General features: G+C 30.1%; 1 pseudogene; it reads left to right on the top strand.

The window, feature by feature from the left end:
* The first annotated feature begins 1,056 nt into the window (after positions 1 to 1,056).
* On the top strand, positions 1,057 to 4,469 carry LOC112690277 (annotated as a pseudogene).
* The last annotated feature ends 22,128 nt before the right edge of the window (positions 4,470 to 26,597 follow it).

Raw genomic sequence — 26,597 nt, 5'->3', positions numbered from 1 at the left:
AAACACAATATCGAAAATAAATGGAATGAAATCAATTTAAAACCTATAGGTACTTATAAATCGACTAAAAAAAAACAACAACAACAATAACATGGAACTAATGAAAAAAAAAATCGAATGCTAGATAAATCAATAAAACGAACAGTATATATTTATAATATATATATATAATTTTTTTTTTTTACTTTGAAAACAATCCAAGTGAGATACGTGCAAAAGATCGAAGGAATACTCTTCCCGCGGAATATAATATCTATGGTCAAATTGTTGATGGGACCGAATGAGATTTCTGCCCAAGACATGTTTCTTTGTTGTTTTTAGGATACATCCAATACATGGTTACACTGCATGTTCGTCATTCTGGAACGTAGATGTACAACTCACAATTAGGAGATGTATTGAACACTCTGTATGAAAGTTAACGATTGTACCCCGGAACCGACGATCGAGTGGACTAGTGCGTGTGCGCATGGACGGCGCCCGACAAAGAACCCGACCGTAAAGTTAATTGATTCGTCGTTTGGGAGAGTGGACTGTATTGATTTGATTTGGATATGAGATGAATGAAGGTTAGGTAACCGACCAAATTAACAAATATAACAATGGTATTTGAAATTAAATAATCGTACGAGATTTATGTATATTGGTAGCTTCTGCATGAGATTATCTTAAGACTAAGGTTAGTGACGGGTCAACCAACCATACACGGTCACCCGTAATAATAATTAATAATAAAAATAACAAACAATAACAAACCAATTGATAACTGATGTACGACCTGATACCCAAAGTTTATAGATAATAAAGGTTGCCTCATATAGAAAATCTCAAAAAGCAGAAGTGGAAGAAATCGGACCGTAACGTCATCTGTAGGAGACATTATTTTGTTTACAATAGTGAATATAGTAAAACATATTATTATCATGTGCGTTTTTACGATTTTTGTAACTAGTTGCTTATGTTTACCGTTTTCACATTCTTTTTTACAATTTGTATGCGTATTGATTATTTAATTTAAATACAATTCATTGGATATCATGTCTACAAATTCGAAAAAAACATTCGGCAGGATCATCTTGTGTCGTAGCGACGTGTAAGCATAATGCTAGCAAGACCAAAGACCAAGGACTTGTCTTATCATTTCACAGGTAGGTACCTACATTTACTGTAATTTTTGCCTATAGGGTATTATTGTACTAAATATTTATGCTGAAAACATAATATATGTAGTTTATTTTGATAACAATGAAACTTTTCAAGTTTGATCCATAATAACCTGATATGTTTTTTCATTAGGTAGCTACTTAAAATTAAAGAAGCATGTTGTGTTAATAAACTTATATTTAAAATATTATTACACAATACTAAATTATTAACATGTAAAAGTAAATCTTGAAATTAATTATTAATGTTTAACATTAATTGTTGGTACCTAAGTATAAAATGTTTTTACACAATTAAATAATGTAGGGATCTTTGCTAATGTTTGAATTAAATTAAATAAATTTAAAAATTATGAATTATGTATAGGTTCCCAATGAAGAATCTTGAGACCTGTAATATGTGGGTACATAAATGCCGACGAGGTGATAAGTGGAATCCTAAGACACCAGTGATTTTTTTTATAAATTTTACTCCAGATTCTTTCGTTCGAGATTTGAAAGCAGAACTTTTAGGTAATTATTTTTTGTAGTTTTTATAAATAGTCAAAATAATATATTTAATACATCATATATATATATATGTTTAATAATAATTTATTTTTTTCAAAATTACATAGGATACACTCCTATAGTTCATATATTGAAACCTGATGCACTTCCAACTTTACATTTACCACCAGATCATTCACAATATGTAACTTCTACTTAAGCGATTAATCGAAATAAGAGAATAGAAGCTAAATCAATCAAACAGGTAAATTTGAAATGTTTAATATTTGTAAAATTATAACAAAATGTTAATATTATTAAGTAGATATTTAATTTAATTAACAATTAATTACCGTAAGAAATGCTAAAGTTAAAATTATATTTATTATAAATGTTTGCATATTTTTAATAGGTCCATGATGAATTAATTTTATCCAGCATCACTTCTACTTCAGCAGAATCTCTATCACCTTCAATTAAAATTTCTTCTACAATAAATGTTGACTCGATTTTATTTCTAGATAAATCGCCTTTCAATATAGATTATGAACAATTATACAATGATCTTTTGAAAAAACACAATGAATTGAAAATTGAAAATGATATATAGAAAGATAAGATTTTATCACTGGAAGAGCTTCTTTTAAATTATAAAAAAATTAATGAATGCCTCCGAACTAGTACAAATACATTGCAAAAACAATTAAATTCAAAAAATTAAATTTTAAAAACAACTTAAAAGGTAATGTCTGAAGAAGTAAAAATTCTCTATCTGAATAAAAACAAATCAATTGAAAACGAAGCAAGGAAATTGTTTTCATCAGTTTTTTCTCAGAATCAACTAAATTTAATATTAAAGAAAAAAGAGGGAGTACATTGGCTAAGATATGAGGTGGCCAAAGCTTTCATATTAAGATACCTCAGTAAAATATCATATATCTATGTGAAAAACGAACTACACTATCCTCTACTCGGTAGTAAACATATTTTTTTTATTCTAGATTATTTTAAACTTATTCATAAGTTATATTTTTTATGCTATCATCTCTTCAGCGATGTTCCAAAACGATTGAAATGAGAAATGGTATTCTTGATGACGTGCTGAAAATTATGAAACATAACGGAGATACTTTAAAAGACTATGATAAATTTTCAGTTCTAATGTTTAATGAAGTTAAAAATCAAGTACAGTAGAGTATGATGTATTAAATGACGAATTTATTGGTCCAAATAACCAAATACAAGTTGTAATGGTTCGAAGAATTTCATCACAATGGAAATAACTCATTTTTGTCGACTTTGTAAAAAAAAAGACCAAACGTATATTGTTTGACATAATTGAAAAGTTAGATGAAATTGGGTTGAAGGTTGTTTGTTATATCAGTGATTGCAGAGGCGGTAACATAGGATTATGGAAGGCTTTAGATATAAGCTATCAAAATCCTGTATTTAGTATTCCTAATGGTAGATAGGTAGTGTATATACCTGATGCACCTCATATATTAAAACTAGTCAGAAATTGGTTATTAGATACAGGGTTTTCTATAAATGATAAAATAATTAATAAAAAACCTTTTGAAGCGTTAATATCTTTTTCGTCAACTGAATTAAGCGTGTATTATAAACTAGTTAAAGAAAACCTGTCTTGCGAAGAACCTCAACGACAAAGAGTTAAATTAGCCACACAACTATTATCACAAACAACAGCTACAGCACTTTTACATAATAAATTTTACCTATTAATGATACAAAATTAAATAAAGATACTGCTTATTTTATAGAATTATTAAATAATTGGTTTGACTTCGCAAATGTTAGTCACTCAAATGACAAGTGAACCCTTTACACAGTACCTTATGGATTATGTCTTAAAAAATATACGCATTATTAAATTAAGTGTATGAAGTAATTTCAAATATGAGATGTATTGGAAAACAAAATTTATAATTATTTCAAAAAGTTTTACTTATGAATATAAATGAAACTAAATTACTGCTTCAAATATTGATGGAAAACTACTTAAAATTTTTGTTGACAATTAAAATAAATCAAGATGCCCTAGAGAGTTTATTCTTTCAGTTACGGTCACGTGGTGGATTAAATGACCACTTATCGCCTCTAAATGCACTCCACAGGTTGAGAATGATTATTCTTAGAAAAAATGAAGGTATTGTTTCAAGTTCATCCAACACAACTGATCCAAATCAAGAAGAGTTTTTAGTTGCGGCCGCTTTTAAACAGGTTAATTTCAATGTTAAATGTGAATTTGAAATACCTGAATATCAAGAAAATATGTCCAATGATTCTGAAATAGATACGGCCAGTGAAAATGAGTCACAAGTTAAAGAATCAAGAAACAACAGTGAAATGACAAATGATACTGTGGATTATTTAGCAGGTTGGATTGATATAAAATATAAACTAAAATTTCTCGAAATTGGTTCTATAACAGTAGCAAAAAAATCAAGATCTAAAAATGAACATGATTATTTAATACCATCTTTGGTTAATCATCTTCCTCATGGAGGATTAATAACACCCAGTAAAAACCTTAAAACTAACATTTTTAGAGTAGAAAGGTTATTAAAAAAAATTACAAAGCAACTTATTCCTAAAGGATCAGGAGTATTTAAATGGATAACAGACAGGATTTTCAGCAGAACTGAAATTGCACAGAAATATTAACCTGTTATTCAGTCTTATGTCAAACAATGGTTGTTGATCCGTATGAAATATTTCAACCAACATGCAGCATCATTAGCTAAAAAAATAAAAGTAAAAACAAAATTAAACAGAATAAATAAATTGAGAAAATTAATGACAAATTGAAATTGATATACATATATATATATATATAAGTTTATCTACCTGAATAATAATGTTTATAATTAATATTTATTTAATTTTATTTTTATTTGCATAAATATACTAAAATATGTAATTAAATTTATAAAATATTATTTTTTAAAATAGGTATAAAAAAAAAACAATTCTGTGCAGGCACAGGTCATAGAATTGAAACTTCTTCGATAACAATCGTGGTGATATCAAACTATTAATGTACAATCTACAGTAACTGTCATAGAGGTTTCATTTTTAATATTTGTCTTTGCAGAGATTTATTTAGTAATCAAAATGAGAAGATTTGTAAAGGGAAGGAAACAGGGCCGGATTTAGACTTTCGGATACCCTGGGCAAATCGATTTTTCGAGGACCCTAGCAGTAAGAAATTAACATTATCCCATGTAGTAAAGGAAAAATTCAAAATTTGCATACTTGCCGTTAAAATTATCTGCCTATATTTTTTTATTTCAAGTTTAAAATACCACTGTTCATGCTTCACAAATTACAAATGTCTGTATGTATTATAATATCACAGTTTAATTAAATGTAATATACAGTAAATACTAAATAGTTAGTAATAGTAAGTAATATATAAAATAAATACATTTTTATAAATATGGTAATTTTAGAAGTAATAAGTCTGACTTAAAAAAATTAGATATACATTTGGTTTTTTTTATTGTCACGCGCATGCGTGTGTATAGGTATAGAATAAAGGTACGTAGCGTAGGCCGCGCATCGACAGCAGCCTACGTTACTATCAGTGTCTGCGTTCGCTATATCTTACAAAATGACGCGCATATGTATGTATCAGTATAAAACGTGACGAATTTTTGTTGCATTCCTGTGTGTCGTGGCCTTGAAATTTTACTCCCAGCGCGTGTATAGAAATTTCACTTAAAAAAAAAATTGAATGTTAATAAACTGTTTAAAATAATATTTATTATATTATATTCATATTAAAACATTAATTTTTTAAAAGCATCTATAAAAAGAGTTCGGATTTTGTTATTTGCTATGAAAAATTTGGACATTTTAAGTTGTATTGATAAATTTACTTCATTTAATTTTGTGAAAATACCAGTTAAGTTATGAAGTCATAATAACCAAATTTTATCAGAAGTCTTAGTTGTAAATAAAATTGGTGTCACTAAAACGTATAATTCGTTGTGCAATTCAGGTTACCAGTATTTTTCCTCAATAACTAAGAAATTTAATAATATTTAAATTTAGATAGTTAACATATGCCCACGAAGCACCTAAACTTCTTCCGCGAAACCCTAAGGCTCCGCGGAGCACAGTTTGAGAATTACTGGCATATACGATATACGACACCACGGCCGTCCACAAAACTCTCCTACGAATGACGTCGTGCGTAATAAGACGCTGCGGGGGAATTCTTTAGGTGCGATTCCTTAGGACACGTCTGTAGACGCGTGGCCAACGCAGCTGCTGCAGTGTAGCCGAAATTTTGGACACGCAGCCGATCACAGATTTCTTAAAACGCAGCCGCAAGAGACGCACTGCTCATATTTTTCATACTAAATAAAATATTATTTATTAGAGCCCTTCAGTTGTTTTTTTACGTCTCAACAGTCAACAGTGTATTGTTAATTATTAATTTTATTGTGTATATTGAATACCTAAGATATTATACACAGTGCAGTGTAGGAAGTAGATATCATGTCACTTAATCTGCAGAAAAAGTATGCTTTATGTTTTAAATTAAACAAGCAAGGATGATTGCTGACCAATTCAATCAACATTACATCTTCTTCGTACGAAAAGTAATTTTGATGATATATTGTAGAAAAAGAAGCTAATAATTATAATGATTAATTAAATAATAATATATTTGCATATGCTGGCTGCGCGTCTCGTACGATCTGACTGCCTTCGAAGCGGTCATTGCAACGCGTCTATTGACGCATGCAACTGTCGTGCGCGTCTGCGGCGGTCTAGGAAATCCGTTTCTATTTAAAAATAAGTAAAGTAGTATCGGTGCGTCCAAAATCTTGACCGCACTGCGGCAGCCGCGTTGGCCGCGCGTCTACAAACGCGTTCTAAGGAATTGTACCTTCTGTTTAGGTGACTATGAGGCAACCTTTATTATTTATAAACCTTGACGAAAATATAATATATTTTTTTTATTATAATACTGACGAAAATCGATGTTGGGTACCAATATGGTCGACCTGCCATAACAGATGTTCAAGTGCGAACTTCTCTGGTACGTGCGTAGATGGTGCCATGTGCACAAGAGAACGAAGTTCGGCAGACCGTCAACTCGGCATTCGGCGATGACCTCACGATGACGTATACTGGAACTATGGGAATTTCCGACCGTTCAGGTAACGGAGATTGACAGCGCACAAAAACTTCGACGAACAAATTAACGATCGCAGAACGATGACGAACGAAACAAAAAAAAACTTTACGGTTGTGACGAGAATGCGACGCGTGAAGGGTTTCCGAGTGTCTCTCGATGATGAGAGCGGAGTTTATAAGACGGTGACGGTCAAACCATGTGGCGTGATGTGCTACAGGCTTCAAAATATATAATAACAAAACACTAACGACGGGGTGGCGTATTTTGTGCACGACGTCCACAATTGTCAATGGCGACGCACCGGTATACATAACTGCAGACTTGCCATTTTGCCTAGACGGCCACGAAGGAACGAAATTGCACGACCGTGATGACGAAAACGCAGATGATCCACGACAGACTGGCCTCGGGCACAGGCGGCTGGCTGACGATCATCAACAGCACTGATAACGACCCCCCCCACTGAAGCGTTCGATCGTGTTATCGGACATATCAGCTGAAGACCGAAACGTCTCGCTTCTCAAGCGACATTTGTACCCAACAACTTTAATGTGATAAACGCGTAATGATCACCTAACTGAAACAAAAAACCAATACTCATGTATCGAATCGAATCGTAGAAAAAATATATGACGTTATGATTGCGTAATTTGAACACAATCGGATTCGAGTTATGCAACGTAGACATTATTTACACGTTAGTCAAGCATCTAACTACGTGTATGAGCAATGTTATATCTCTTCTTAACATAATGATCGATTTCGAACAGTCGTCGCTAAGTTACTAATACAACCATACAGAATACCAAGTGCGCTCTATTTTTATTGAAATTATAGAAAGATCATTTTAATTTAATGTTCAGTTTGTATACATATATACTAGCAGACCCGGTGAGCGATGTATCACCCCAATTTAACGCCTTCAGATAAACTTCAGAGTGATGATAAAATACATATAGTTCAAATTGCATTGTGATTTATTTGAATAAAACCGAAATCAACAGATATCGATATGATAAACAATGTTTTTCGTTTTGTTTTCCGGTGCAAAAACAAACAACGAATACGGTTAGCCAACACTCGAACAACATGGATATTCAAGATCGATCTCACAGATTTTCAACGATTGGCCTTGCTTGACTGTCATTGTAAAGTTCAATTGAACGGGGAACTGAATCCGCTTGAATTGGAATGGAAAATCAGTTGGAATAATTTGAAATCATGGGGTAAGACTCTTCATTGAATTTGCTCTTGATGATCGTCGCTTGAATCACATGATTATCAGTTTTATTGACGGACAATCGCCTATCGTTGCACAATTTCGGATGATTCAGTTACCGGAATATGATTTTAATCGACACCACATTTAACTATGTGGCAGAGTGCCTGACACATCAAATAAGTTTAAATATTCCATCTGATAGATTGTTACATCATTGTCGTCGGTCACGTTGTCAACGAATTTTTAAGAATGCAGTTCTCCAGCGATTTGTCTTTGAATAATAAAATTCAAGCTATCAACATCTTTATTATTTGCTGCTACCTTGCTACCAGCGCAGCATAAGCCGGGGGCTTCCGGTTGAATCTTCAATGCATTGCAATCGATGACATACGACAGGCAATGAACCTATAATTTTGTAGGCGATTGCGGAATTTTATTCGAAAGTAGCGCGATTTAGGGCTACATATACCACTGGTGTTCTTCTAATAACACTGTGTCAAATTTGAGGTGATTATTGTGCAGCACGAACCTGTGCAATATGGGCACGCTTCCATTAATTTGAAAACATTTATTAAAAACTAATATAAAATACAAAATGTAATATACAGAATTATGTAGTTATAATATTTATAGACACTTATATAACATCTAAATAATTATCTTATCAGACTATAGATTCTAGGTACTAGGTAGGTACTTGACGTTATTATTGCGCATGTACGTAAAAGTTATTATATTGTCATAATATTATTATATTCGTAAATATTATAAAATGTCCGAGAACAAAAAATGTAGAAAATATTCCTTTGAAATTTGAAATTTGGTTTTATTGTATCTCCGACAAATGAAAAATAATCCTTGTGTCTCATTTATAAAAAAACATTCAGTAATGAAGCTATGAAACCTTCAAGAATTAAAGAGCATTTTATGAAAAAGCATTCATATTAAAGGAAAAAAAATTATTTTATACTTTAGTGATCTAAAGAATAAATTTGAAAAACGAAAAACCGCGAGTGAAATTTTTAATAAAATATATCTAAACAACGATAAAGGTCTCCTTGCATCCTAAAAAGTGTCTATTTAAGTTGTGAAGTGTGAAAAACCACATACTATCGGCAATACACTTATTTTACCTGCTGTAGAAGCAATATTAAAATCAATGACAAATTTAAATGTAATTAACTTAACTACATCCATTTCTTTTAGTGATAACACTGTATCCACAAAATTGTGTGGTATTTTAAAAATTAAAAAAATTTTACTACTAGATAAATCCACTAAACGAGGTAACGAAGCGCTGTTATTTGCATACGTGCGATACATAAACATCGACTAAAAAATAACGGAAGAATTACTAATTTGTAAAACTTACTTTATTTGTTAAATCATTAAGCACGGATACTAAAGGATTAACCATATTTAAAGCCGTCAATATTTTTTTTACAGAAAAGAGTATTCCTATCACAAATTGTATAGCTTGTGCGACTGACGGAGCGCCTGCAATGGTTGAACGTTAACGTGGTTTTATTGCTCATTTAAAAATGTGATTCATGGAATTTTAACAGTTCATTGTGTCATTCATCGTTGACATTTAGTATCCAAAAATTTAAGTGATGAATTATTTGATACCATACGGTTGGTTATAAATGCTGTTAATAAAATCAAAGCTAAATCATTGAATGAAGTTTGTTTCGACAATTATGCCACGAAAATAATGAAGATTTTGAATGCCTTGTTATACACACAGAAATTAGGTGGGTATCAAAAGGAAATTGTTTGACACGCTTTTATAATTTATTTTAAACTATACTAGAATTTCTACAGCCACTTGATAAACAATTTTATGATGAATTACATAAAAGAGAAACGAATATGTCATACCTAGCAGATATTTTTGAAAAACTTAATGAAGTTAATAAAAATTTGCAAGCTGATAAAATTAATTTTATCAAATCGAAGTCTATTATTAGTGCATTTATTTTAAAATTAAGTATTTTTAAAGAAAAAATTAGTTGACATGAATTTAATAATTTTTCTAACTTATCAAGCTCAAAACAAATTTTAGATTCTGACTTAGAAATAAACTGTGCACACCTTTAATTCCTTAAAGATGATATAAGTACAAGATTTAAGGACATCAACGACTTGATTATACCAAAATGGGTATTAAATCCATTTTTAGCAGATATAAAAAATCTCCAACCATCAATTCAAGAAGAACTACTTGAAATGAATCACAATTAAGAACTTAAAATCGATTTCAAACATAATGGATACGAGTTGTTTTGGTTCAAACAAAAATCTATGTATCCTCAACTTTAGAAAAAATTAGAATTACTTATTATGGCTTTTTCGTCGACATACCTGGTCGAAAAAGGCTTTTGAGCGGTTCAACAACTTTCGACAAAATCAAGAAACAAATTAGAAATATATGAAAAAGAAGATTTAAGACTAATACTAACTTCTATTGAGCCAGATATAATTTTGTTAGCGGGAAACCATCAACCTCAGGCAGTCATTAGTCACATAAGTATTTTTTTTGTTATTACTTTATGTTAGCAATTTTTAAATCAAATTATATAATTCATATTATTAGTAGGTAATTTAAATATATAATTAACTAAATTGTAGCGTGAAAATTTTAAATTATATTTTTTCTATAATTAAATATGTTTTAAAAAAATAAAATGTTGATCTTTTGAAAATATTGATTTGGAGGGGGAGGGGGTGGTATGAGATTTTTAAAATATAAAAAGGGCATCGAGTAAAAAATGTTTGGGAAACACTGATCTATTAGAATGCATTAATCAAGCAAATAATTCTCCCTATAATTATAATTAATCCTATTGTAATGATGTGCATCATTCTATCATAAAAGAATGCATAAATATTTTATAATGATGTATAATACTCATATGTACGTGATTTTTAATATGTGATATTTAATAAATAAATATCGGTCTCTTCGATAACTACACGGACAACACAAATCGAACAATAAAGACTATTGACATCTTAATTTTCAAAGGACCGGTCAAGGTCCATGTTGCCATACGTTTCTAAATAACAGAGACACACAACCCTCCCCAGTGGTTTTTGATCTTAAGCCGCAGTGCATGCACACCGATCATAAGATTAAAGAAAAGAGTTTTTACATGCGATTTATTTGACTTGTAATTTTCATCCGTTCGACTTAGTTTTCTGTACGAATGTTGAAGAATGTCCGGCTCCGGTGCATTAAATCCTAAATTTATTCTTTTCAACCTCATATCGGTATCTAAAGTTCTGCGGAAAACATGTAAGTGCTGTTTTATTTAGCTTGGTAGACTCTTCAGTTGCGCTGATCGGCTCTCAAACATTAACAACCCCGAGAGCCCTCCTTAAATAAGTAGGAATGTAATGATACTTATTACATTATAAAACCCACCTTTATATACATCCCCATTCAAATATATTCACTCTTATTTATTTATTTTGTATTTTTGGGTTATTACACTATTTAAAATGAAATACTCTTAAAAAAAAAAAAAAAAACAATTCATGTTTGGAAATGAATAGAATAAATAGAACAGTTTTTTTTTTTTTGTATTAATTATATACGCATAAGAATGTGTGATATTTACAATTTTCAGTTGGCATGGATATTTAGCCAATGACTCCGCCTATATTATAGGTAAACAATTAATACGTATCGGGTAGTTACAAAAAATTAAAAAATTAAAAAAAAATTGGATTTCTCAACATTTTCTTTCGTAAAAACATTTTCCTAAAAATTACGAACAACTGAAAAAAATTTAAGCTAAATCCTGCCGTCCTCAATTGATGAATTCACATTTTTACACCATTTATATATACTTATTATATGTATAATAGATTTATATTATCATAGTAGCGTCTTCGCTTGAGGAGAGACGAATCGCGTCAAACGTTATAGAATATGGTAATCGTGTTCTAGAATATTCCTCGTCCTCACGCTCGGCATAGTTATGCATAATTAGTGTTCGTTGCAGCCGTAGGTTTGAATATAATTAAATTAAATTTTTATTTTTTTAAATAATCCACCACTCAAGATCGTTCAATATTATTATTATTGTTATTATTATGATATCGGTCGTGCTGCGTTCCAGCAGGGTTCACCGAGAGAATGATGTACGAGTATGGCGTGTATACATGTGGAATATAGATTTAGAATTCATGTGCACTTATATTTGTCATTAGTAATAACAAACATAAATGTATATGATTATATGTATACATATATATACCTAAGAGTTTACATAGGTGAACAATAATTTCGTTTGAGAAATCGTATTATAGGTGGCAGAGGCGTTATTTTTATCTGGTAAAAACATAATAAAAAAAAACTTAGGAAAAAAAATTTAATTAAAATTAAATTAATTAAATGAAGATATAAATGCGACAAGGTAAAATGAATAATATTTTATTTTATTCTTTTAGAATCAATTTTATCTAAATCTTATACAATTGTATTTATTCTTACATAAAAATGACTTAAAACCATAAAAATACACTAAAAATGACAAAAAAATGATCTTTATATAAAAGTTTATAAAGTAATTAAGTCAACAAAATGCAAAAAGAAAGTTTCATTTTCCAATTCAATGATGTATAAAATAAATTTTGTGCCTAGACGTTTTTGGACATTCAGGCAAAAATTCAAATCCAAATTTGCATGCATTTAAATCCGTTTTCTAGGTATTAAATATTTTCAAGGCTGGGCAAGTTAATGTTAATTGAGTTGTAACTCAGTTAAGTTAATTGAATTTATGTTCAATTATGTTAAGAATTAAGTTAATGCACATGAGAGTTACATCGATTAAGTTAATAATTAAGTTAAAAATATCGTTAACTTAACTTCATTCAATTAATAATTTAAGTTAATTACAAACAAAAAAATTTAAATTAAGAGCTGATATAAGTGAAATATATAAATATATATATATATTAACAATTTACAACAGATCTTATTTAATATTAACAATAATGAAAACGCAGAAAAATCTTATAAGACTTTAATTAGAGTAGAAAAATATACGTTTCTTTAATTGGATTGTTTTTAAGCACTCAAATGTCAAATTTATGGTAATTTATGTTTCGTTTGTTTTTATTCATTTTTCATACAAATCACATATGATAAATATAATTTATTTTATTTATTTTTTTTTTTTTTTATCATAATTTGCCTTTGTTCGCACATTACAGCAAAGCAATTACATAAAAGAAAATAACAATGGTATTAGTTAATAAATAATAATAAAAATAACAATAATACTAATAATAATACAAAATATAATTTAAAAAAAAGTATTCTTTTCAATAACAGTATGAAAACTAAAAATAAAAACTGCAGCTAAAAGTGTAACTATAAAATTATATAGGCAATAAATGTATACAGTTGATACAAAGAATTAAAATAAATATATAATATTATTTAATTTTATTAAAATCTAAACAAATAAAACAATACAATGGACAAGTTAATCAAAATACCTATTGAATCTCAATAAATGAGTCATCTCAAAATGTTGATCAGCTATTAAATTTCTTCTCTTATTCAATATTTAATATCTATCTTCTTTAATAATATCATAGATTATGGAATAATTTTTATAATAATATAGTACAGTTATTATTAAGAATCATTTAGTCAATGATAATATGTACCTATTTTTGTGATATAAATTTACGACCACTTTTCATGACAATGGTAATGTAATTCATGTTGTTCAAGATGGGTGAATACTTTTCTCAGGACCGGTAGGATCCCAATTAATAGTTAATACTGAGATAAACATTATGGTCTCATTTAAAAATTTTTCGATATTTTTATTTTTATATTCTTCCAAATTCTATGAATTGTTATCAAATGCGGTATTTTACAAAAATATTTTTCTGGTCTTGAAATTCAAAATTAACTTAAACTTAAATGGGATAGATAAAAAAATAATACGTTAATTTCAAGTTAATTTGTAAAGAAACGAGTTAAATTAATAAGTTAAATTTACTTAACATTTAACTTATTAACTCATTAATGTCCAGGCTTGAATATTTTTAATCGGATATTTCTAAAAAAAATAATCAACCTGTGGTTATTTTATCCTTGTAATAATTTAATATTTTAAATACAAATACATATTGCAGCCACAGTTTGGCTTTGAACGTATTATATTGTTTTGTATCAGATGTGGACATGTCATTATATAACTAATGCAAATTGATTATTTGAACGTTAAGTATTCGCTTAAAACAAAAAAGTGAGTCATTGGAAACACATTTTTAATAAAAATGAATCTAGATATAGAGAAATATTGTATAAGTAACTGTTCTAAACACAAAAATATTATTTCAGATAGTATTAAACAATACGGTTGATTAAAAAATGCACAAATGCAACGATTATTATGAAAAAAAAAATAAAAATCTAAAACTATAACGAACATTTATCATGTTTAACTAATAACAAAAATCTACAAAGGTCATATAATAATAATATATTTATCAATATTTAAATGAAAACCATGTATCGGTCTATGCCATCATCAGAATAGATATATAATTAAAAAAATAATAATGATAACTAACCTAACCTAACCTATCCATACAAATATAAAACGATTGAATACGTGTATGATATGTAGAGATAAATAAAAAAAGAAGAAAAAAATGTTTTCCAAATATTAACTACACAATAATAATTACATTTTTATAATCGGCTCAGTATACATTTAATTGACATGTTTGTGGTTGGTGATATTGTTATTTTATTTACATTGAAATGAATATTTTCAAAGTTTTTTATTCGGAAGAAAATATCAAAATATAACAATGAAAATAATAAATAAATAAAAAAAACGTCCAAAATTATATTTAGACTTATCTTTTCAGCGTATTTTGCATACGTGATTATGATTTATCAACTGGCAGAGTAGGTGCTGTATTGAAAGTACTTGAACATTTTTAATAGTATATTATTATCAGTGTTGGGACTTATTTAGATAAATTTATCTAGATAAATCATCTTTTATCTTATCGAGATAAATAACGCAAAGTTATCTAAATACTTATCTAAGATAAAATTTTTACTTCTCTAGATAAATGTCTGTATTTTTGCCAAGATAAGAGTTATTTTTATTCTTGTATGGAGACGAATCCTAGAAATCAGATATCTTTAAAATTAGTCCAACCGTTCATGAATAATAAATTCTGTAAATAACCTGACTTTCTTTTATATATATATATAGATTTTTTATTTATAATCATAATTCGTGTATTATTAATAAGTAATTATTATTTCTTGGTATGGCATTTTGTTTGTATTTTCTTGTCGGGAAAATATTTTTGGTATTTTTAAATTTAATTTCTTATTTTTCCATGGAAGTTCCAATATAGTAGGTATTTGATTTTAGAAAAACATATGTTACTCATTTGCTGAACGGTGAAAACCAAAAGCGCAAATTCATTTTGCGCTTTTGTACCTTAGTAGTGGGATAAAAGCACAAAAAGAAATATTGCACCCGTTACACTATAAGTTTCATTTTAAGATTATTAATAATTACTACACATCGTATATAAACATTTTGTCATGTAGATGAAGAATCAAAAATTGTAATTTTTACAACCAAGAGTAATTTTATATACAGTTCATGTTTTACATAAATAAATGCACGTTCAAGTTGTGTATTGTATGTTGCCATTAAAAAACAACTGTTATTTATGCCAAAATGTATCATTTAATAAAAACATTATGTACCTAATATATAAATATATATATCTCAAAATATATTTATAGATTTTGAATTATCTGTTCATAATGATCATAAATGCTTATCATTTTGTATATTTTTCCATATGCAAAAATTAAATGTCACCGGTTTCACTTAGAACAAGCTTGGTACAAAAAAATTGGAAAATTGGGACTTAAAATTGAATATGACAAAAATGAATCAGAAATTTCAAATTGGTTAAAGTATTTTTTTGGATTAGCTTTTTTACCTTTCACTGAAATATCTGATGCGTTATATGAACTATTTTCTATTGCTCCTGACAATGATAAGGTATCATCATTTTCTGATTATATTTTAGCAAATTTTATTAAAGATGACAGCAAAATTCCACCACACCTCTGGGCTGAGCCATCTTCAAATAAGCCAAGGACTACTAATGGTCCAGAATTATACCACCGTCATTTGAAAGATCAATTTTATAACCCATATCTATTTATAATTTTATCGAAGTGTTTAAACAACCGAAGTTATAAATGCCAAAGTTTACTTAAAAATGCAATCAAATGGGCGAAAAACCACAAAACACAGTTCTAAAGTCAACTTTAATATAAATGCGATGAGCTACTGAAAAAAAGATTAGCAGATTAGACTATTTGAAAAATATTAGCTTCAAATTTCAAGTTTAATATTAATATTTATTTAAGGTACTGATTATAATATTATACCTACTACTTATATATCATTTAAATTTCAAATTTTTTAATTCATTTTATAATCATTAAAAGCTTAATAATTATATTATTTTAATAAAATACATTTCTTTTTTGTAAAATTGATTTGCGCTTATGGGTTGTTAAAAAGGTAATTTTTTTTGCACTTATAGGTTATTTATTTTCGCGCTTTTGGGTTGCGTTTGGATCATATATTGCGCTTATGGGCTGTAGCCATGCTGAATAGTTAATACTTCATTCTTGGAACCCGTAAAGTTGTAACTAATTATAGAATAATGAAAATCATCAAATTAAAATTATATGGAAAATAATATTGTTAATTTAAAATAATTTCTTATGCATTCTGTATTCATCCTGAGATGTACAGAGTAATTTTCATTATTTTTTTTTTTTTTTTTTTTTTGTAACATTTTAGTAATTAACTATCATTAAATATTGTACATTATATATAAATACTGCTTAATGGTACACAACATTACTACAATAAACATTAAACACCTAGGTACCTATTGATGACAATAATTATAATTGAGTCTTCATAGATATTATTAAAAATATGAAATATTGACCAAAAAATAAAATTTTTTGAAAATATTTTTTTTTTATCTAGATAAAAATGAAATTATCTTTTATCAATATCTAGATATTTTAATTTTTTATCTATTATCTTTATCTATGTGAATTTGGACATATTATATTTCATCTTTATCTAGATAAATATAGTATTATCTATTTCTAACACTGATTATTATTTAGGAGCAATACGCGGTATCACAGTACTTGTAGCTGAATGCACGCAAAGTGCTCGTGAATCTATAGTGAGTACATTCCTCCAGGATGAATGAAAAAGGGAGATGATATAAAAATGTATAACATTCACCATCAGAAAGCGCAGCTCAGGATAACGTTTGGTTTTAATCGTACGCGAATGATGGTAGTAATTTAGCGAATAAAAACGCACGAGCCGTGTCTATAACGGTGTCCGTATTCGTGGTGTACCTGTATTTTACACACGATACGTAGGTACCCGACAAATCAATTAATTTGCATACCATTCATGCTTAATGTTTCGACAATAGTAAATTCGATCCGTTAACAAGATTGAAATAATTTTTTTATTATTATAAAAGCTAAAAAAAAAAATAAATAAATAAAAATAAGACTATTACGTTATACGACTTTTAAAGTTGTTTTAAATATTTTTCTCCATTGACCTTTGTGAAGCTTTAGCCGGTAAGTGTGTTGGTCTCTGCTCGTGACGTCTACCGTGAGCCACTCATAACTTCGTCGCTAAAAGCGGCCAGGAGGTCACCCATCCGGGAACCGGATACGCGGCTTCACCCCTTACCGGCATGCGGTTATTGACGTCGTCGTAGGACCTCAATGGGGAGTATACCTCCACCGTTTACGGTATTTCCCTAAGTGCAAAACACACCACACGTACACATACTCTCTAACTTTCCATTATTTATTCGAGGACTGGCGTATTTTTATACATATATATTTTCTTGTTTCGCTCTCCGTTTTCTTTGACGTTATTTTTCGGTAAACTTTCTCGACGCCTTTAAACCAGGAATCGAACAATATCGGATAACTTCGACTTTAGAGTTTTTTTTTTCCGTTTCTCTCGTCTTACCGTTTCTAAAACATTTGACTATTGATACTGCAATGGTGTCTGCGTAAGACTATCGAAGTTTTTCGTGGAGCACATATTTACGAAATTGTATGTAAATGATGTAGATAATGATGCGAAACGTATACTGGAAAAAAAGAAAAAAAAGTTAATACAATGTTGCGCTTCATCGATCAGAAAAATAACGCGAAACTATTTTTCAATGAATATTAAAAACGTCGAAAGATTTCTGTCGGGTTTTCGAAAGTTTTTCTCTTTTATTTTTCAAATTTCTCCCCGATCTCGACGTCCCACCACCAACACACTTACACGCATTGAAAAAGGGTCGAACAAAAATTTTATTTTATTTTTTCAAATTCTCATTCCAGATGACAACGACAGCGGGGCTCCTCTCTGGTTGATGCGCGTCGTTCATTAATCTCGACAGCATCACCTCGTCAAAGTTTTACACATTTAGTCAAAAGAAAACACGCCCCCGTGCCTTTTTTCATACTTTTATACTTTTTCGACAATAAGGGTCTATAGATTTTCCTGGACAATGGTTTGGAAAACGATTTTTTTACCCGTAATTTTGGGAAAGTGTCACGGACAGAAAAATATAATTAAAACGACTTACTCTTCCTACTCCACCCACTACCGGTATTCACCTTCGAACAACAGAGTGATGAAAAATAACGAAAATTACTGCTACTGCAGACGACACCTATTCACCTCGATCGTCCGATTCGTCGAGTTAACGTGCAACTTTCTCGATACATTATTCAATCAAAAACCGTTGGAAAAATAAAAATATAAAATTTCAACTTTTTTATTATTAAGTATTGTTATATTGTTTCCTGCCGAGTAATTCAACACCTTAGTTTAAAGTTGTTTTTTTTTTTTTTTTTTGGATAAATTGTCAAAAGTTTTTATTATTAAAGTCCCACTGGTAGGTAAAAGATATTTGGCTTATTTCATTTAAAACCATCTCAAATTATTCTCTCTCCTTTTCTTTTTTTATTGCATTTTATATCATTTTAAGTGATCTCCTTCATCCGCCTTCAATTTGGTTTTATGACCCAGTGTCAAACGCATTTACAATATACGTTTTCGAAAGAAGCCTTCCGCCCTCCGTTTAATAACATGTACTATTATATGTATTATTTTATAATAATAATATTATTTCTTCGTTCGACGCGACACTATAAAAACGTTACGTGGAACTCGTAAAGTACGTTTTGATACAAGTCAAACGCACGCCGTTACCGTGCATGCGAGTACATCATGCGCATAACCGTGTATTTTTTTTATTTTTAATCTTTCACCCGAAAGCGCGGAAATCCGTCAAATTTGTAGCGCATGACCTAATGTAGCGGATGAAATTAGCATACGTGCAGATCTTAATCACGTGTAACGCTATAGGTTAGTTAATCTACCAAAGCGAAAAAAAAAAAAATAAAAACCGTCCTAGTTGCCGATCACGATAGTCCTCAGTCAAAGCCGTATCGTAAATTTATTACGAGTTTTCTGGAATGGAAAGATAGAGAACAAAAACAATAGTTTATAGTGTAAATAGATTCCCACACGCGTGGTACTAATCGGTACAATTTGATATTAGCACAATAATTGTTCATTAATTATGTATTAACGCTCGAAAAAGTTGTTTTTTTACTATATGAGTATTTGGTCAAAATAAAAAATCCTATACAAAAAAGAAATACATATTTTTTTATTGAAATAGTAACAATTAATTAGGATTTTGAAATAATTTATTGATAGGGTTAATATTATTTTAGCCACGTACCATGCTATTAAGATTACATGAATTGTATTATATTTAATTGTTTTGATTATGGTAAAAACTGTATTTATCTTCTTTTATTAAAAAAAAAAAAAATTCTATGGAGGTAATGATTATAACCATTTTGGAAGTAAAATAAATGGAGACTAGTGGTTTCTAGTGGAATAAAATGGAATACAAAATTGATTCAAAGGATTACATTTTTTCTAAATTAAAAATCGAACAAAGTAACAACGTTAAGTTCCTCGTTTGTCGTAAATTAGTGTTCGTGACGAAAACATTTTTTTTACATATTTTCCTAAACACGCTGTTATCCATATTCGATTTCTGTAGTGGTGTTAGGCGAACAAAAATTGTCACTATCACTATACCGTCTATACCGTCTGCTGTTATTCTTCTGAATGAATGAAGCAAAACAAAATGTATTCAACATTTTGCTGACTCTTCGACCTGTTTCTTTGTAATTTGAAAAATAAATGATAATTATATAATTCGAAAAATGTATACTGAACTCTTTTATGAGAATCATACAATTATGTGGAAGATAACTATTGAGTTTTACATAATTTCAAAATGAACACGTACACAATAGTGTCCATCAATGTGTTAAATATTACATTAATCGGTGCTACTCAAAAGCATAATATACGTTATTAACTTTATAATATCATTATACGATGGAACCAGTGGCGTACTCACGGGGGGGTTCATGAGGTTTGAACCCCCCATTGGCCGTATTTTTTTAAAATTATTCCAATAGTTCAATAAAAATTGATTATTGATTTTATTGATTATAATTTAGTGGTTTATACGTCATTAGTTACCAGTATCACGGTTATCAAGTTGGATTGGAGCACGACCACAGAACATGTTCTATGACACGACCGCGCTATCAATTTAACAATTTGGTGACAATTTGTAATAATATGGTTTTTTAAAACAGTACAAAATTATTATGACTAGGGAGTGTGGAGGGCAGAGCCCCCCCTTTGTATTCTAGTAAATTTTCAGAGCCCCCCCTTGAAAATTCCTGAGAACACCACTGGATGGGATATAGTATATGATAACTGGTGGGTTTCATTGGACGCCATTAAAATGAATTCTAAAACTGGTGGCGAAAAAATATTTTATAATATTCTATTATGTAAATACAATATTAATTATATTAATAATAAAAAATGGGTAAAACAGGATTGCGTACGTCCGTTATCGGCGATACCTTTTTAAACTACACGATTTCATACGATTTTACCTGATTTTCAACAACACGAATGAGTACGAAGTTTTTAAACGTTTATGTCAATTTTCATACCGGTGTTGGTATACCACATGCCTATACGAAAGAACTTAAAAAAGTTCATAAATACTTTGTGTTTTATTGCTTTTATTTCCCATAATAATGATATCAAATATATCAGATATAAAGAATTTTTTTTATTTTTGTTATATTATAAAGTATTTTCCAAGTTTCAGTAAAAGTAGTTCGTTATAGATGTCAGGGAATCCAAATTTAAGCATTTTCAAATAATTTATTAACAATAATTTCATTAAAATAAAAACTGTTGATTTTATTTATTAATTAATTACTTTTCTTTTATTTAGTTATCCTCATTTTATTTATTATTTTATTATTAATTTTTTTATGCACTATAATACGAGTAGAACTGTTAGTGTATATATTCTATATTTATTAGATATAATACGGTAAAATTAGTAAATTTGACAACGTTGCATAAAATTTCATACGCAATCTTGTTTATTTATTCTTACCCACCTTTTACACCTTTTACACCCTCTACAAACGTGCGCAATCGTGTTCTACCTATAAAAATTATAATAATGATAATTTACTAATCAATTTCAGTAGATTATCATTATTATCAGTCCGGCGATAACGTTCACCATGAACGCACGGTCATTACGTTCGCTCCGTTATCTGTTTTTCATACGCTAATATTATATTATTATATTCTGTCTTTACGTTTACGTAATATGGCGGCCCAATCGACTAATAGTCGTTGCATAAGCAAAAGAAATTTATCGTCTTCTTCGCTTTCACCCAAGCCAGTGGATAAGAAATCAAAAATATTTATAACTTCTAATCAGTACTCCGTTCTTACCACACTAAACGACTCAAATAAATAATCATTCTTCTGTGCATACGCGCGGATCGAATCGTTAAAGTTATTTAACATTCTGTTCGATTGGAAAACCGATTTCATGGTTGAATCTCGAACATATTGTCTTACAGCCAAATAAAATCCATAAAGGCAACTACACATTCACTACGATACAAACTGTGTAATGCAATGCGCCCGAGCAACTTTCTCGGTGGCGCGGTACAACATCAACGACAAATGTTAATAATTTATTTTCACTTATACTAATAAATTCACGTCGTCATCGTGCGAAATATTGGAATACACTATTCGCTGTATGGCGAAGGTGTATATTGTAATAACAAAAATGAGTAGGGGATTAGAAATAGTACGAGTACTCGAACATGATAGCTAAGAATAAATTGTATTGACCGGAGCCTGGTAAGATATGTCGCCGTTATGTTCACAAGCGTCTAGCGACAGGTAATCCGAATGGCTACAATATAGATTTGTGGTAAGAGCACGTGTTCTATAGGTCATAATTATTAATAATTTTTTTTTTTTACTAGCTCCTAGTATACAATTCAATTACACATTGAACTATAATTTCAATTGTTAGCAATATAATTGGCAACGTTTTTGTATACAATTAGATTTCTGGGATAACAATATGATTTTGGAAATTTTTATGCATATTTATTGTATTTACACAAATAAAATTTATAATTTTTGAATTTGTAAATTAGAAAATATATTTTTTTTGTGCTTTTTTATTTAATGAAATACTTATTTGCCATTAAATAACTGTATATATATATTTTTAAAAGAATAAAGTAATAATTAGGTTGTAAACCTTTTTTTTTCTACTTAAGTACAACATGACTTAAATTTTGTCAAAAAAAAAATTTGTTTTCATATAATTTTATAATTTTAAATTATGAATAACGAAATATAAAATAGCGTGATAAATTATTGACTCTCCTCTACGCTTATCAAAAAATTTAATCCCACAATCGAATTATTACTAACTAATATAAGCTACAGTTATTTTCTGCTTAATACTCATAATTCTAACTATAGTTAACTACTAATAATTAAATGTTACACAATATAACTATTAAATAACAGTTCATTAATTTTGACTGAACTGTTAGCTACTGACTAATAAATTAACTATGAACTAAAAAATAATTAGAAAATGGCCGTGACACAATTCAATCATATTTTCTTGGTCAAATTTTTCCATCCATATTTAATCCGACCATTATAAAATTTGTAATTAATTACCATCTTGTTTGGAAGCTTAAATGTGTTTAAAAAAAAATTTAGAAAAACATAAAAATAGATCAATAATACATTTTGTAAACTATATTGAAATATAATGTTTGTCTATGTACCGTCAAAAATGTAAAAAATACTACCTATAATTTCTTTTAATTTATAGGTTGATCAAAACAGTCAGTTTGATTTTGGTCAATATACTTTTTTACAACTACATTTGCAATTAACCTGTACCAATAATAATTTTTATCAGTACGTGTGTTACAGCCGACCGATACACACGTGTGTAACCGTCTGTCGCTTATCGTATTTATTAGTTCTCGATAGCAGTAACCAGAACTTCACCACAATTAAAGAGGTATGTTGTATAATTACGGCCCCCCTCATCCGAAGTAGGTAATATCATTCTCGTTGGATCGTCGATCATCACAATGGTCGACACTACCGCCAACCCACTCCACTCTACATCCTACACACATCAACCAAATACACATAAAACCTTTGCAGAAACCACGGCAAACACACATTTCCCAAAAAGAGATCAAGCAATAATTTTCAATTCAATTCAAGATGTGCCACATTACATTAAAGCATTCAGCCAACTAACCCACCCAAATAATATAAAATTCGCATCACGCATTTCAAACAATAGGTTCTGCATATACTTTGCAAGCAAAAATATAGTTGAACAAATCATTTCAAAACAACCGTATATCATAATAAACAACACGGAAATATCTTATCGACGTCTCATTAACCCAGCGAAACGCATAATCATATCTAACGTAAAACCGGTTATTCCACACGACATAATCGCAAAGGCAATCAACAATCTGTCAATTATAATGGTATCACCGATTACACTTATGAAGGCCGGATTCTCTAATGACGAGTTCGGTCATATAGGAAGCTTCAGGCGTCAAATGTATATACACCCTGAGCATAGTGACAAAATTCCGGGTTCCATTCTGTTAAAATTTGACCAAACAGAATATCGCATATTCCTCTCTGACGATACAGTGACCTGTTATTTGTGCAAACAAACAGGCCACACTTCGAACCACTGCAAAAATTTAATGGAAAATAAAGCCGAATCAGTACACCTCAATAACACAAACACCAATCCGGTTAGAAACAACACGGACCACAATGAACAGATAATACAAGATACCGTTGGCGACAGCACTCTCACAGATATAAGCGTCGAAAATAATATCAAGGAAACAAATACCATCACCCACACCACACAAAAAACTACCACTCAAGAAAAAAGGCCTGCACCATCAACCTCGAATAGTAGCTGTCATGAGAACACCCATATCCCAATACAAAATAACCCCACACCACCACCAACAGAAACTACAAATATACGGAAAAACACCGGTTCACTCGCAATCAAATTAAAAGAATCTGTCAAAACCCCTCAACCTCAGCATAAAAAACCAAGGCGCTCAAATTCAATTGAACAAATAATAATCAAACTGGATGAAGCATTATTACCAGCAAAAACTGCTTTTGAGAATATACCAAACCTAAAAATTGACTTTAACCAACTAAAACATATTATTGAAAACACACTCACTGGACAAGATCCATCCAGTGTTTTAACACCATTCAATATATCATCCATGGAAATGATCGAGATCTTGGAGACAGTCCGTCCTAAAATCAAAAGCATCTGCATCGAGAACAGACTCTCGAGTCTAGCCAATTTACTGCTCGAATTGACCCCCCTTTCCGACGTCAACTAACACACAACAACAAAAATAATAATTCTCATTCATTGTATATATTGCATTTTGAATAAAGTATCTTACTATGAAGAACCTGAATATAATACAATGGAACATAAATAGCCTCATTAAAAAACGGCCGGATCTACAATTAATAATTAAAAAATATTCACCTATGTGTATTAGCCTTCAAGAAACAAATCTTAAAAACAATCTCATACCCAATATCAAAAACTACAATATATTCTACACCAACCGACAAAACTGTATTCGGGCTAGCGGCGGCGTCGCTTCTCTAATACACATTGACTACCCCTGTGAACAGATTCATATCAATTCCAATCTAGAAGTCATCGCAGTTCAGATAACACTAGAATCAAAAATTTCAATATGTAACATATACGTCCCAAACCAAACATCTTTTAACACATCTGATATAGACAACATCATCAAGCAACTACCCAAACCATTTATTTTACTAGGCGACTGCAATAGCCATAGCGAATATTGGGGATCAGACAGAACAGACGCTTGAGGCAAATCAATTGAAAAAATTCTAGATGACGACTCGATTACACTACTCAACCATGGCGAACCTACCAGACTTAATCCGTCAAACGGCCATTTTTCCAATATTGACCTATCTTTCTCAAGTGTATCACTAGCTCAAAGAATATCTTGGTCAATTATACACGAAATATATGACAGTGACCACTTACCTATTCTAATGACACTCCTATCCACAAAAACACTACCACCCCCCCTCCCATACAGATGGAAGTTAAAAAACCCGGACTGGGTCTTTTTTAATACCCTAGTTGACTTCTTTATGCACGTAAATCCCCAATCTGAAACCAGCACAATAGAGGACGATACCACCTTCATCTCAGAGTCCATTATCAAAGCTGCAGAAGTTGCCATAGGAAAAACAACTAACTCTTTAAAAAGAAATCTAGTCCCTTGGTGGAATGACCAAATAAAAGAGTCAATCAAACAAAAAAACAAAGCACTCAAAATCTTCCAAAGTTCAAAAAACATGTCTGACCTCATAAAACTTAAACAACTGAGAGCGAAAACGCGATATCTAGTCAAAAGAAGTAAGACTGACTCTTGGAAAACCTATTAAATATTATAACTTGGCTATTAAATATCCCAATCAACAGAGAACTAAGTAAATATTCGAAGAACGACACCGCCCCCATAATTTACAAACAACATCTACATTCAATCATCTCCGGGTTTCATGATTCTACTGAAATTTACACGGATAGTTCCAATATGAAAAACGGTGTTGGGGCAGCTGTAGTAGTCCAGGACCAAGTATCCATGCTGAGAATCCCCAGCTTTTGCTCAATATACACTGCCGAAGCAATTGCAATTTCATTTGCCTTAGACCTCATTAAAACTAATCACATACACAAAGCAGTAATCCTCAGTGACTCACTCAGTACCTTGAGGAGTATTGAAAATATCTACAATCCAAATGAGATCTCCAGGAAAATCCAGAACCAGGTCTATAACCTTACACACACCGGCTACTCAATTACC

The sequence above is a fragment of the Sipha flava genome, unplaced genomic scaffold (genome assembly GCF_003268045.1).
Source record: "Sipha flava isolate LNK unplaced genomic scaffold, YSA_version1 49_pilon_pilon, whole genome shotgun sequence".
Lineage (NCBI taxonomy): Eukaryota > Metazoa > Arthropoda > Insecta > Hemiptera > Aphididae > Sipha > Sipha flava.
The sequence above is the reverse complement of the archived record's forward strand: the minus strand, read 5'-3'. Positions and strand labels throughout refer to the sequence as shown.